We start from the raw sequence: 15,314 nt of genomic DNA on the forward strand, positions 1-15,314 counted from the left end.
CCAACAGGATGATTTCAGAAAGGCCTGGAGAGACTTACCGAACTGATGCTGAGTGAAATGAGCAGGACCAGGAGATCATTATATACTTCAACAACAATACTATATGATGACCAGTTCTGATGGACCAGGCCATCCTCAGCAACGAGATCAACCAAATCATTTCCAATGGAGCAGTAATGAACTGAACTAGCTACGCCCAGAGAAAGAACTCTGGGAGATGACTAAAACCATTACATTGAATTCCCTAATCCCTATATTTATGCACACCTGCATTTTTATTTCCTTCACAAGCTAATTGTACAATATTTCAGAGTCTAATTCTTTTGTACAGCAAAATAACGTTTTGGTCATGTATACTTATTGTGTATATAATTTATATTTTAATATATTTAACATCTACTGGTCATCCTGCCATCTAGGGAGGTGGGGGTAAGAGGTGAAAAATTGGAACAAGAGGTTTGGCAATTGTTAATGCTGTAAAGTTACCCATGCATATATCCTGTAAATAAATAAAAGGCTATTAAATAAAAAAAAAATTTAAAAATCAAATGAGAGAGATTGAGGAAGGAGTATTTAAAAAAAAAATAAGAACACTGCATGAAAAAAAGATCATGATCAGAAAGTCAGTCAAATGGAAAAGGAGATCCAGAATCTTAAGGAAGAAAACAACTCATTGAAAATTAGAATTAGGCAAGGGGAAGTCAGTGAAGTTATGAGACCAAGAAATAATAAAGGAAAATGTAAATAAAGAAAAAATAGAAGAGAATATGAAATATTTCATTAGTAAAACAATGGATCTAGAAAACAGATCATAAGAAACATAAGAATATGGGCTACCTGAAAGCTACAGTCAAAAAAATAACCTTGATAAATTACAGGAAATAATTAAAGGATATTGTCCAAAAAAGAGAGAAAAAGAGAGGAAAGTAAAAACAGAAAAAAAAAAAAAAAAAACTTATCACCTGAAAGAGATCCTATAGATCCTTACAGAAATATCATAGCCAAATTCTAAAACGCCTGATAAAAGGAGAAAATGTTATGAACAAAAAGGAAAAAAATTCAAATATGGTAGAGCCACAAAACCTAGAAGCAGCTACATTAAAAATCTCAGATTGTAGAACATTATATAAAGAAGAGCAAAAGAGCTGAGGTTGTGGCCCAAAATGTCATACCCTGCAAAGCTGGTTCAGAATCAACTAAAAAAGAAAAAAAGGATATTCAATGAATCACCAATTTTCAGAATTTTGTTTGAAAAAGACCTGAATTTAATAGAAAATTTAACATATAAGATCCAAGAGAAATATAAAGTAAACATCAAATACTAATTATAAGGGACTCAATAAGGATAAACTCCTTTTTATGCATGGAAATGTAAGTTATATGAATAAAAATTGTCATTAATAATTGGGTACTTCAAAAGAAAGAATGTAGAGTCAATTATGATTCTAGAAAGCAAAACTGTAGAAAAAGGTTTAAAAAAAAGAGTAATTATATAAATGAGGTGCAAGAGGAAGAATTGACATAGAGGAATGTCATAGAGGAATAATGGGTTAAAGAGAGAATAATACATACATACATATGTAAAAAAAAAAAGTGTTCTAAATTCAGAAAGAAGTAAGAGCCTAAGGGGATAGAGAGCAGGAAGATGATAAGGGAGGGGTTTTTAAAGAAAAAACAACAAATATATTTAGAAAGGAATGAAAGTATTCCAAATTAATAAATAAAAGGGTGAGGGAATAGGATAGGAGGAGGGATAGAAGATGTGTAGATTAATAGGAATGGATAAAGAGGAAAAAACACATATATTAGTCTTCCAAATTCAAATAGAAATAAGAGGGCAAGGGAAAAGTGTCAGGGAAGAGGATGAAGAATTCTTGGAAAGAGAGTTAAGTAATAAGAGGACTAGGTAGCAAATAGAAATAAAACAGAAGAGCTAAGAAGAATAGGAAACGAGATATACACAAATATAATAATAAAGATCAAGAGTAAACTTATTAGATAAAAAGAAAGCAGGGACAGTAATAATGATCCCAGACAAAATAAAAGCTCAAATAGATTTAATCAAAAGAGAAAAATAGGGAAACTATATTACATATCAGCCATATTAATATTCTTTGAAACTATTTAAAATAACTGCACAGTATAAGGTTGGAATTCTGTGGTCTAGGAAATGATAAGATGGTAGATTTAGAAAAAATATATTCCTTGGTAAAGAGTAAAGCCACTTCATGTAAAACAGGGATAAAGATAGAGATAGTGATGGAAGTCATATGAGTGATAGATATGACTTGAGGAAGAGAGGAAAAGAACTTCCCCCTCATTTTTTCTATAAAATAGGAGGCAGTTTCTTAGCCAAGATGGTTGTTAGAGGAGGAACTATGGGAGATTTGAGGAGACATGAAGAGGTTTAGAAAAGCAGCTGTGGAGAATGAAATGGTGAATAAATGAGGGAGGTATAGTAACAGGGGGGATCCAATTAAGATTGTATAATATAAATTTTCAGTGGACTCAGACAAAAAGGTTGTGAAATTTTCTTCACTTTTATTTAGCATCACATGTGGGATGGAAGGTCATGAATGGTGAGAGTAAGCCAAGAATGAGGCTTGGCAGGGTACAATCAGGGCGCAATTGGTGAAATAATACAGTTAGGGACTCAAGAGGAAAAGACTGTATACTTCAATTGATTTATCAGGTGATTAAAATGGGGAAAAAGCAAAGAAAGTGATGATTACAGGGGAAGATGGCCTGGGAAGAAATTGAAGTATCAGGGGATTGGAGGGCATGAAAAGTAGGGTTTTGGAAGGAAAGCAAAGGTTGAAAGGCAATAGATCATGGTCAGATAAGGGGGTTTTAGAATTCTTGAATCTGTGAGTAAGATTATGACCATTTTTGAATATGAGTGAGGTAGGGTAGAAAAGTTGGAACTAAGGAGGATGAAAAACTGAATTAAGAGTGTTTAAGAGAAAGCCAATATGTGTGTTGGTTCTCTAGTATGAAGGCAGGAATTGGAGAGGGCAAGAAAATTGTGAGACACGTACAGAACTTGTTATAGAAGGTGAATGGAAATCTGTAGATAACAAGAAGTAGGATTTTGATTGAGTGGCAGAGCTAAATAGATGAAGCTCAAAGGAGGAAAAGTTATTCAGTGATAGAAATAGGAAAAAAACCTGGAAGTGACAGTGGAAAGCAAAGAAAATTCCAATCCACTCTTTTCTCCCCAACCGTGACTAGTGAACTAAAATATGTAGATAATTGGAGCGGGGGGGAAAAAATAGAATGAAGGAAAGTTGCATGCCTATGGTACAAATATTCCAGAGGGTAAGTGGAAAAGGAAGAATGGTGTTTGAATGAAACTTTGGGGTGGAGGGTTGAAGGTGATAGAAATAAAGAATTGCTTGGTGGGTATAGGAAACAGGCTAAGATGATTTACAAGGATTCAGAATCCCAGGGATATGGAGATTTTGACCACTGCGTAGAGTGACTCCTCCTCCCAAAAGAGGCTGGAAACGAGTTCAGAATGAGATGGAAGGCATATGGTCAGATGGTCATATGAAAGGCCTCTTTATACTGTTACTCAGGCAGGAAATGGAACAACAGATGGAAGTTGACCCTGCACAGTCCATTTCCCACTAACTTTCCTCTTACTTCAAGGGACAGATACCAAAGGAGATCAAAGGCCTGAAGTCAAAGAGAAGATTGCTCATCTTAGCACCAAATGTTCTCCACGTTCCAATTGGGAAATCAGATGGGCAGGAGGTGGTAGAAGTTGCTTGGCACTCACAGATAGAAGTTGGCCCAGCCTGGGCCCTTCGCCACCTTCCCTCAGGGGACATGCAAAGCAGGAGATGGAAAGATCTCAGCCAGAGGAAGGTCTAGTTCCTTTTTTCACCTGAGGCTGTAGATCAGGCAGCATAGCAGGAAAGCATAGACACTCAGTGCAAGATATTTTGAAACTTAACAAATGGTTTGATAATAGGCAGCATATGCTATATGTGCTCTGAGAATAGCCAATCCCCTTTACATGTAAAGTGCAAGAGTTCCTAAGATGGTAGACCACCCAGCTTCCAAATACCAACTATAGTAAAAACCTGAAATACCTATTAAAAAATAAGAATCAATAAATCCAATGAGAAAGTTATTTCATACATTCAAGAACTGCACAAAAGTCAGCCAGAAATCTACAGAAAATCAGTCAAACCAGCAAAACCAAAGCCAGCATAGGCAAACTAGACTACAGCTTTCCAGCAGGTCTAGAGATGTACCAGAGATATGTATAGCCTGCTAAGCTTTGTGTCCGAAATCAAAGCAGAGAATTACAGGATGGCTGGGCAATCTAAAATGGTGAGAAACTCAGACACTTTGAAAATGACTGTTCTGAGATCTGCAGATCTCAGATTGAAAAAGCTCAGATGCCCAGAGGCTGTAAGAACCCTGGCACTGTGCCATGACATGCTATAGAACAGAAGTGTGTTCTCCTATATCTTCATTGCAGTCTCACTTGATCTTGATAATTGTTATATATGTATGTATATGTATATATATGCATATATACATATATAATTTTTGGTGTCAGTTGTCCTTTCCATTTACATTGTTGTAGTAGTTAATATGTATATTGTTTTCTTGGCTCCACTTACTTCACTCTGCATCAGTTCATCTATTTTTCCATACTTCTTTGTATAGTACAGTGTAGGTGGCACAGTGGGTAGAGTGCCAGATCTGGAGTCAGGAAAAGTTTTTGATTCAAATCTGGTCCTAGACACCTATTTGCTGTGTAAGCCAGGACAAGTCACTTAACCCTTTTTGTCTCAGTCTCCTCATCTGTAAAATTAGCTGGAGAAGGAAATGGTAAGCCACTGCAGTATCTTTGTCAAGAAAATCCCAAATGGGATCATGAGGAGTTGGACATAATTGAAATGCCTTAACAATAATAATTTCTTATGGTCCAGTACTAGTCTATCACATTCATGTATCACAATTTGTTTAACCATTCCCTAACCACTAAGTATCATTGTTTCCAATTTTTAATTGTCTCAAAAAGTACTGCTATACATACATTCTTTGGAGTGTATAGAGACTTTTTTCTTATCAATAGCTTCCTTGGGGAATAAGCCTAGTAATGGAGTCTCTGGTTCAAGGGGTACGGCCTTTTTAGTTACTTTATCTGCAAATTCCAAATTGTTTTCCAAAATGGTCATACCATTTCCAGCTCTTTCAGCAACATATCAGTGTGCCTCTCTTTCTACAACCCCTCTAACATTAACTATTGCCACTTTTTGTCTTTCCCCCTCTACTTATATGTTATGATATAAAACCAGTTGTTTTTATTTGCATTTCTCTACTAGCATTTTGGACTGTGTATGTGTATGTGTGTGTGAGAGAGAGAGAGAGAAAGAGAGAGGGAGGGAGGGAGGGAGGGAGAGAGGGAGAGAGAGAGAAAGAGAGAGAGAGAGAGAGAGAGAGAGAGAGAGAGAGAGAGATTGTTTTGCAATTCTTTTAAGAACTATTTATTCGTATTCTTTAAATGGCTATTAGTCTTGTTTATGTACCTTAAATATCAAACCCTTTTCAGAAAAATCCAATTGCTTCCATTTCTTATGTGGTTAAGAATACATCTCTTATCTACATGATCTAATTTTGTAATACTATGATCATGTATACATTTAGAATGTATTGTGGAGTGTGATATAAGATGTTGGTCTAAATCCAGTTTCTAACTGCTTTTTAGTTTTCCTAGAAGTTTTGGTTTTTTTTTTTTTAATCAAATAGGGAGTTTTAATCTAGATAACTTATGTTTCACACTTACCAAATATTGAGTTATTAAATTGTTATTTCTTTGTTATTTCTGTATTTCCTTTGTGATATTTTCATAATTGTTCCTTTATATTTTGGAGTCTGGAAATGCTATTATCTGCGTGATCTTATTTATTTCCTTTGAATTTTGTGATTTTATCAAGCTCTGGAAAGCATCCTCTTGGTATATTGATTGATACAGCAAAATTAATTTTGCTGATATCTTTATAATACTGGTACATTTTAGTCACAAGCATTGAATATTTAGATTGCTTTTTTTTTTTTTTTTTTTTTTTTTTTTTTTTTTTTTTTTTTTTGCTCTTTAATTCTTTAAGGAAATTTTTTAGGAGGTGGATCCTTAGATATTTTATGCATTTTGTAGTTATTTGGAATAGGATTTCCCTTTCTTTTATTGCTTGTGTTTTGCCATTATACAGAAATGTTCATTTTTGAGAATTTTGTAGTTTCCAACTTTGCTAAAGTTATTAATTGCTTCATTTAGTATCTTTGCTGATTTCCTGTGATTTTCCAAGTAAAACATCATCTCATTAGCAAACAGGAATAGACATATCTTCTCTGTACTTACCTTTCTCCTTTAATTTCTTTATTTTGTCTTATTGCTATTGCTAGCATTTTCAGAACTGTATCAAATATTAGTGGGGAGAGTGTACACCTTTTCTTCACTCTATATTAGAAAAGATTCCAGGGTATCTCCACTGCACATGATTTTGCTTTTGATTTTAGATAGTTGCTTTTTTATGATTTTTTTAAGTCTGAGTCTATACTTTGTAGGGTTTTTACCATAAGATTGGTAATACTTTCTCAAAGGCTTCTTTATCTACTGAGATGATCGTGTGGTTTTGGATGTTTAGAGTTTTAATATGATTTATGTTTAACCATCCTTTTTATTCCTGGTATAAATTCTACTTGATGATAAATGATTTCTCAGATAAATCATTATAATCTGATAGGCTTTTGTCTGAAATTTTTAAATCATTAATGATATTTGCCTAAGGTTTTCTATATTTTATCTTTCCTTGATTTAGAAATTAGGACTATATTTGTCTCATTCAAGGATTCTGGTAGGGTTCTTAATTTTTGAGAATAATTTGTGAAGTATGGGTACTAACTCTTCAAAAATTTATTTTTCTTTAGTATTTCCTTTATAACTAGATCTATTTCCTTTTCTGAAATCAAGTTATTTAAGATCTCTATCTGGTTTTCTAATAGTTTGGTGTATTTTTTTTTATTTTTGAGTTTGTTTCTCTTTTATATTCCCAGTTTTGTTAGGCTTATAACTATGTTTAAAATATTCTGATTATTCTTTTCTGGTTTTGTTGTGATTTCACCTGCTCATTTGCTTTAAAAAAAAATCTGTTCTTTTTTGTTTTAAATAAGATTAGTCATGAATTTATTGATTTTATTAGTCTAATAAAACAGCTTTTAGTTTTATCATTTCTATGTTCTTTCTCACATTTTCCCTCTAATTTTTAAGACCTGTTTTGTGCATCATCTTCTTGATTTTTTAAGATGCACATTCAGTTCATTAATCTTTTCTAATTTTGCTGATCCATGAGTATGAAGATATAGCTGTATCCCAGAAATTTTATGTTGCTTAATAATTATTTTTATTCCTGCTTTTTCGGATTTGCTTATGCATAATCTTTTTCCTATTCATCATTTTGTTTTTTTTTTTTTTTTTTTTTTTTTTTTTGGTAAACAATAGATTGCAGTGTTTTCTTTATGCCACTTCTTTTTTTATTTTACTGGCTTGTTTAACCTGTTCACATTTCAAGTTGTAAACTGTTTATATTTTCTTCCAGCTATAAAATTTTTTCAATATTTTTTCCTCTCTTCAGTTATAAACCTAGTATTGTGTTACTTTAAATACTTTAATTTTTTTTAAATGGCTTTTTTCTCCCTGGCTCTCTTCCAAGTCCTTCTTCTTCTTTGCTACCCTTTCCCTTTAGGATTTTCTTAGTTCCCTCTCTCCTGATTTTTATCTGATTATATATTTCCCTTCCCCCTCCTCTTCCCCCCCCCCCTTCCCCCTAAAAACCGTCTTTGGGCCCTCCTTTCCTTTTAATTAGTGAGATTAGGCTTTTTAAAACATTCCTTTTGCACTCCTTTCAAAAAGTAATTTATTTTACTTTCTTCATTGTTCAACTTCTCTGTTTCCTCTAGACTCTCATTTGCTGATTCATGTTCCCTAAAATCTGGTCTCTCTCCTCTGTATTCTTCATACAATCAAAGTTTCCATTTAGATATTAAATGTTTTCTGCCTGGTAGGGTTTACCTCATGGATTCCCCTTTTCCATTGTACCTCATCTCAGAATAATGTCAATTATTGCAGATATCAGAGAGGACATTGCCCCATAGTAGGACACCTCTTCTCATTCCTGTAATGTGCTGAGGCTTGAGTTGATGCACTGAGGTCCCAAGCACGTGAGGCTAAATAGTAATTGGACTATACTCTATTAATATACATGCTTGGATAAAGAATGGCCCCCGCCCACTCTCTGTGCAAGTCCTGATGTGTTGTATAGGAAATGAAGATCTTGGTGGGTGGAGGCAGAGAGAGACAGGAAGAGAAGCTGGGAGAGATTGGCCTGGGTTCTATGCTCCTAGCTGCTGGTCGTGTGGCTGCTGGTCTAGCTAGCTTCTTGACTCAGCTGCACACATTGCTATTGCCCATTCTCTTCCACCCCCGATCTTTCTTCACTGAGAATAAAGATTGACGATTTTCCCCTAACCTGAATTTCTGACTCCAGCTGATTTTAAAATACGCGGTCTTCACACATTCCCCCAATGATCTATACCCTTTCTCATTGACATTTTTGCCCCTTACATTTGCCTGAAAATCTTTTCCCTGGGTCCATGCTTTCTCACTGCTCCAGGTGAGTTGTCCCCAAGAATTGCAACTCCCACCTTCTTCCCTCACTGGGACCTAGCCAGGACACTTTGACTTTTCAGGCACCAAATCACTCAGGCCTCATCTACTATAAGGTCCTCATTTCCCTTCAATCATAGGAACATTCATCAGTGGAACCCCCTCCCACCTCCAAAGAATGGACTCCTTTTCCTCTCCTTTTCAGTCTTTTCCCTTCTCTTCCACACATACAACTCCATAGGTTCTTCTCTTTTTAATACTACAGATGTCACCTTTCCCTCACTGCTAATCCTTGATTTCAATCAAGCACATTATATAGTCCTCTCCTATCCTCCTGTTCCCCTTCTTCCTCTTCATATACTCTCCTGTATTGTAATGCAGTCCTACAAAAACAACATTCTATAGGCAGGGTTTTTTGGTTTTTTTTTTTTTTTTTTTTTTTTTTTTACCAGATTCTGTCCATTATGTCCCTGAGCACTTCACTGTTACTGCACACATATTTCTGTATTCCTACTCATCCATCTCCTTATGCATTTAGGAAAAAATGTCTCTTTTTGGCCATTCTATTGCTGAGTACATTTATTCACTCCTGCATTTCTGTTGTTTGAAGTGTTCAAGATGCAAATAATTTGTTTGGTTCTTGTATTCTTTCTAAAAATGTTTCAAACTTCTTAAAATGTCCATATTTTTATCCCACATAATTAAGGTGGAAGTGTCACTCTGGGCTCCCTCCTGAGTGCTAATACTCTTTGGAATATATTACTTATTCCATCCCTTCCTTTTTCTAATGGATGTGGTATAATCTTGTGTTACTTGATGTGTTGCAAATGATTTACAGAACTTGTGGTTTCTGAATTGTTAAATTTAAGCAATTTATGTTTTGGAGTAAATAGTCTTGCTTTTTTTTTTTTTTTTTGGATGTGATTCTAGGAATTCTTTTAATTAAAATTTCATTTGCTAAGTTCAGAATTTCTAAGCAGCTCTCTTCTATTTCCTTAATTACAGGGTTAAATTTTTTCTAATTTTTTTTCTGATATCTATGATTTTTATTGTTTCTATACATTTAATGTTTTTTCCTTTTCTTATAGGTTATCTTTTAGTTCTAGGTATTTGCATTCCCAATTTATTGCTTTTTCTATTGTTTCTTTAATGAGGCTTGCTTTTGAAGATTAAAATGTTTCTATTCAAATCATTATTTTTGCTGTGCAGGACATGTATTTTGCTCTCAAAATTATCTCTTTTTAATCACTCAAGAACAGTATTATGATTCCATATTGTCCTTAAATTCCACAGGGTACTCAGTCTCATCAAATGTTGGAATATTTTCATCCATTTTGTAGTTTTTATGCATAGATGTCTGAACTAGTTTACTAGATCTGAAGTCCATATTTTCTTCTGTATTACTATTTTTTTTGTTGATTTATCTGTTTATGTTTGAGGTCTTAGAGATTTCTCCTCGAATTTTTGGTACTATGAGTCTTTTCCAGCCCCTACAACCCCTTAATTTTACTTATCAATCACTTCTGATAGGGCAATTAAAAGTTCACCAGCTTAGTTGTAGCTCTACTACAATTGACTTTTGGATGGTCAGAACTAGTATCACCCAGCTGTGGTACTCTTCCTTTAGGCATGGGAGAATGCTTCCCATATACAGTGTCCTGTCCTACCTAGTGATCTATTCCATTCCCCTTATTACTTACTTCTCTGACCCTGTACTGATAGCTCAGAGATTGATGAGTATAAGCCATTCAGAACCTGCTTTCTTGGGCCCCAGAATTTCAGGGCTTTTTTAGTGTTGGTACTTCTGGTTTGCAACCCTGGAAGTCTTCCACACTTGAAGGAAGCTGTGCTGGCTGGCAAGCCCTCACCAAATTTCCAGTCTTTAGCTATCATCTCTAAAAAACTGAAAAAAAAAGGCAAAGGGACCTGGGCTAAAGAGGTGAGTTTTAATGTAAGCCCTTATTATATGCAAAATAAAAAGGCTTACAATAAAAGATGACTTTCCTTGCAAAGATAATTATAATCCTAAACTGGAAAAAAATGGATTTTTAATGAAAAGACCTCAACTGAGTAATAAGTTTGAAAATCAACAAGGGAATCTAAAGAAATCTAGAAAGGTAAATTAGAAAAGGAGCTAAATAATGAAGTAATATTACTTCATTAATCTAATTAATCTAATAAGGAAGGGGAAAAACACAAGTAATCCTGTAGAACCTTAATATTTTCAAAGGTTCTTTGGAAGTTAAATTAGAAAAACAAAGATCTTAGGGTTGCTTAAATGTATTTGAAAAAGTTTTTTTTTAAAAAAGAGAGGAAAGAGAAAGAAGGTAGGTGTAAGTGGTGGTTGGAGAGTTTCCCTTTCATATATTGTAATGTTCTCTTTTGGTTCGTTTTCCTTGGGGTCTCTGGGAGCAGCCTTTGTTTCAGTTCAGTAATCACTACATGAGTAGTTAAAGTCCATATCCATTATTGTCTCCTTCAAAGTCGTGTCTTCTTTCCTGGGGCCCGGTTAGCTTTCTTAGAGGCCTTTTTCTCTCCTTGTTTTCGAGAGCTTGAGCTCCTGCTGGCAGTCCTTTGTGTTCTCTCCCTCTGACAGCTTCTTGAAGTCCTTCTAAATGTGTCTTGCTTTCTGTGGGGAAGGTGGAGGATCACCCCGGTCTGTCTTCCTGTTATGATTCTGGCTGAGTTTCTCAGAGCTTATATGCTCTCTTATCAAAGGTGTGAATCTTGTAGAACTATAGTAAATACTAAGTACATGTACTGAACTAGAGAACTGTTAAGCACCATGCTAAACAACCATTGTCTCCATCAATTCTACTGACTTAGCACCTGGTTTCAAGTTCTGACCCATAACATCTCTCGCTTTCTTTTGTTTTTTAGAACATAGGTGGTCATGACCTCCCTGACTTCTCAAGGAGGTGAGAACCCCCCAAAAAGGAGGTGACGCCTTCCCTGACTCCTCAAAAAAGGGGTGAAAACACGATTAAAGGAGGGGATCACACCCTTCCTGACATCTCAGGGAGATGAAAACACCAAAGTAAGTGGGAAATCAAATCAGATTAGAGGGTTTCTGAAGGGTTTCACTCTTAAAACAGGTATACCTAAATCCATCAATATGGGAGGTATCATACCATTACATAAATTACATAAGCACATAGTAACACAGGCTAGTAGTGATGTGACAAATAACATGAATCAACAGGAGGAATTATACATGTCCATTCCTTAAGTCCTAGAAATAGTCCAAAAGGAATCTATTGTCCATTACTTCAAATGCCAGGAATCCAATAATTCCTGCAAGTTTTGAAGTCCTGCAATAGTCTTGTGTTAGGGAATCCAATGATTCCTGCAGATTTTGTTCTTAGGTCTTTGCCTTTGTTTCGAGGTTTTTCTCTTTTTCTGTCTCTCTCCGGGTGCTCATTGCCACCCATCTGTTTCCTTCTCCATCGGTAGAAATACAAGCAAACCCTTTCTCCAAAGGAGTTAACTTATCTAGTGCCTTCTATTTACCACTTTCTAAATCTATTCTCATTACCTGGCAATTACATTGCAGCTGCTCACACTGGACACTGTCCGTTTGTTGGGTTAAAAAGCCTACATTCTCTCTAATTGTAATCCTTTTCTCCCATCTGATTGCTTTTTTGCTGATTGATCATGTAATCCCTTTCTGCCATCTGATTCCTTTTTTGCTGATTGATCATATCAGAGTCCTGAACTTCTAAAGGTGTAACCTTGGTTGCCATCATGCCCCACTTGTCTTTTGTTTGTTATCTTGGAGCATTTTTTTTGTATGTTTTGTTAGGTATGCGTGTATATATGTGTGTTTTTATTATAGCTTTTTATTTACAGGTTATATATGTATGGGTAACTTTACAGCATTGACAATTGCCAAACCTTTTGTTTCAATTTTTCCCTTCCTTCCCCCCATCTTCTCCCCCAGGGCAGGTTGACCAATACATGTTAAATATGTTAAAGTATACATTAAATACAATATTAGTATACATGTCCAAACAAAGAGAATCAGACTTTGAAATAGTGTACACTTAGCCTGTGAAGGAAATCAAAAATTCAGGTGGACAAAAATAGAGGGATTGGGAATTCTATGTAGTGATTCATAGTCATCTCCCAGAGTTATTTCGCTGGGTGTAGCTGGTTCAATTTATTACTGCTCTATTGCAACTGATTTGGTTCATCTCATTGTTGAAGATGGCCACATCCATCAGAACTGGTCATCATATAGTATTGTTGTTGAAGTATATAATGATCTCCTGGTCCTGCTCATTTCACTCAGCATCAGTTCGTGTAAGTCTCTCCAGGCCTTTCTGAAATCATCCTGTTGGTCATTTCTTACTAAACAATAATATTCCATAGCATTCATATGTCACAATTTATTCAGCCATTCTCCAATTGATGGGCATCTGCTCAGTTTCCAGTTTCTGGCCACTACAAAGAGGGCTGCCACAAACATTCGTGCACATACAGGTCCCTTTCCCTTCTTTAAGGTTTCTTTGGGATATAAGTCTAGTAGTAACACTGCTGGATCAAAGGGTATGCACAGTTTGATAACTTTTTGAGCATAGTTCCAAATCGCTCTCCAGAATGGCTGGATGTATTCACAATTCCACCAACATTGTATCAATGTCTCTGTTTTCCCATATCCCCTCCAACATTGTGCATTATTTTCCCCTGTCATTCTAGCCAATCTGACCCATTTTATAGTGGTATCTCAGAGTTTTCTTCATTAGCTCTTTTTACTTCTTTTTGTATATGTCTAATTGAGTTTTTAAATGAGTTGTTTTGCTCTATGGAATTTTTTTCCATTTCATTATTTTTTTTTAGTGAGTTTTCTTTTTCCATTTCACAAATCCTACTTTCTTGGCAATTCTTTATCTTTTCCAATGCACAAATCTTACTTTCCTGGGATTTTTTTTTACCTTTTCCAAATCACAAATTCTGTTTCCCTGCCCTTCCAGGGAATTCTTTACCTTTTCCATTTCATGAAGTGGTTATTCTCTTGCATAGCTTCTCTTTCCTTTCCCCATTTTTCTTCTCTCTTTTAAGATTTTTAATAGTCTCTTCTAGGAGTTATGTGATGGGGGCCAGGTAACATTCCCCTTTGGGGTATTATCTGGAGACTGTTTGCTATTAGTCTCCTCAGGATTGAAAACCTGCTCTCTTTCTATATAGAAAGCTATATATAAAAGCTGTTGATGGTCCTTTTGATTTTTTTTACTCATTTTTTAAAGCCTTTAGGGTCTGCCTTCAGGGCAAGGTTATTACCAACTTCCTCTGCAAAGCAAGGATAGGTATATGGATGGTAGCTGTCTTGTAAACGGGCTGCAAAGAGTGATGAGGTACGGGAGTGCTCTGGGAAAAAGTTTCCTACTGGAAGTGATTCAGACCTGGTTAGCAATAGCCAAATTTCAGAAGTGCCCAGTGAAGAACCCTGCTGTGCAGATTAGCGACTGTCCTGAGGCTAGAGGCTGAGCAGTGAAAGTGTCTCTATCCCTGCCTCAAGCCCACTCACTATGGGGCTGTGGATATTAGCAGCTGACCAGCAAATAGCCTCACAGGGACCAGAAGTGTCTCTGCCTAGGGAAGCACAGTCGTGCTGTGGAAGTTCTATTGCCCCAGGACGAGCCCCACACTGTGCAGATTAGAGGCTGTCTTGGCCTGTGTGCCCCCCTGCCATGCAGATTTGTAACTGCCCTGAGGAAAAACCCCATACTGCAGAATGGGGCTGCACAGCTATGCTGTGATCTGTGCTGAGTCCCTTCTGGTTTTGAGTAGGTATAGCCAGATCCTGTTAGGTTCTGGCGTTTTTTAGAGTACCCTCTGTCTTTGGCTTTAATTTCTCCGCTGGTCTGCTGTGTTGCAACGAAGACAGAGCAATCAGCCTATGCCAGAGATGTCTCTAATTTTTCTAACCACAGAGGCCACCCCCTCTCCCGGTGCACTCCTTTTGCTAGCCTCTCCTATTTCCCTGTTTGTGCTGATCTGCTCTGGCCCCTCAGGACAAAACCTTTTCTGAGGAACTTCCAGATTATCTTCGGCTGGTAAGTTGTACTTCTAATCTTCGTGAATTTTACCAGTGAAGCGCTATTTTTGAGGCTGAATTTAATAATTGGTCATGAGGGTATGAGAGGAGCTTAGAAAGTCGTGTGTGCCTTCTCCGCCATCTTAGCTCCACCTGTGTGTTTGTTTTTAAACAGTGTGACCAGAAATAGGATGCAGACTTCTAAAAGTGTGGACATCTCTGTAGAGGGCGAGAAGGTAAGAATTCATTCCAGGTCTTGAATCTTACAATAGCTTGGCTCACCAAATTCCCTTTTCTTATTGAATAGCAGAGACATACTTATTAATATATCAATAAGAAACCTGGCAACTGAAGCAAAATAACTCAGCTATAGAATGGATCAAAGACATACCTTTGTATGTAGGACTGGAGAAGCAGCCCACAATGTAGACTGAAGACATTTGGGAAAAAGGTACTTGAGGACATTGATATAATTTTCCTCTGACTTGTATCTCAACTATTTACATCTCTATGGAAGTAGCCAATCATTTGCTTAATCATTTGCATCTCAATAGATTGTGCTGCTTAGAATATAGGAATATCAAAGAGTGTATT

This window comes from Sarcophilus harrisii, chromosome 5 (genome assembly GCF_902635505.1).
Source record: "Sarcophilus harrisii chromosome 5, mSarHar1.11, whole genome shotgun sequence".
Lineage (NCBI taxonomy): Eukaryota > Metazoa > Chordata > Mammalia > Dasyuromorphia > Dasyuridae > Sarcophilus > Sarcophilus harrisii.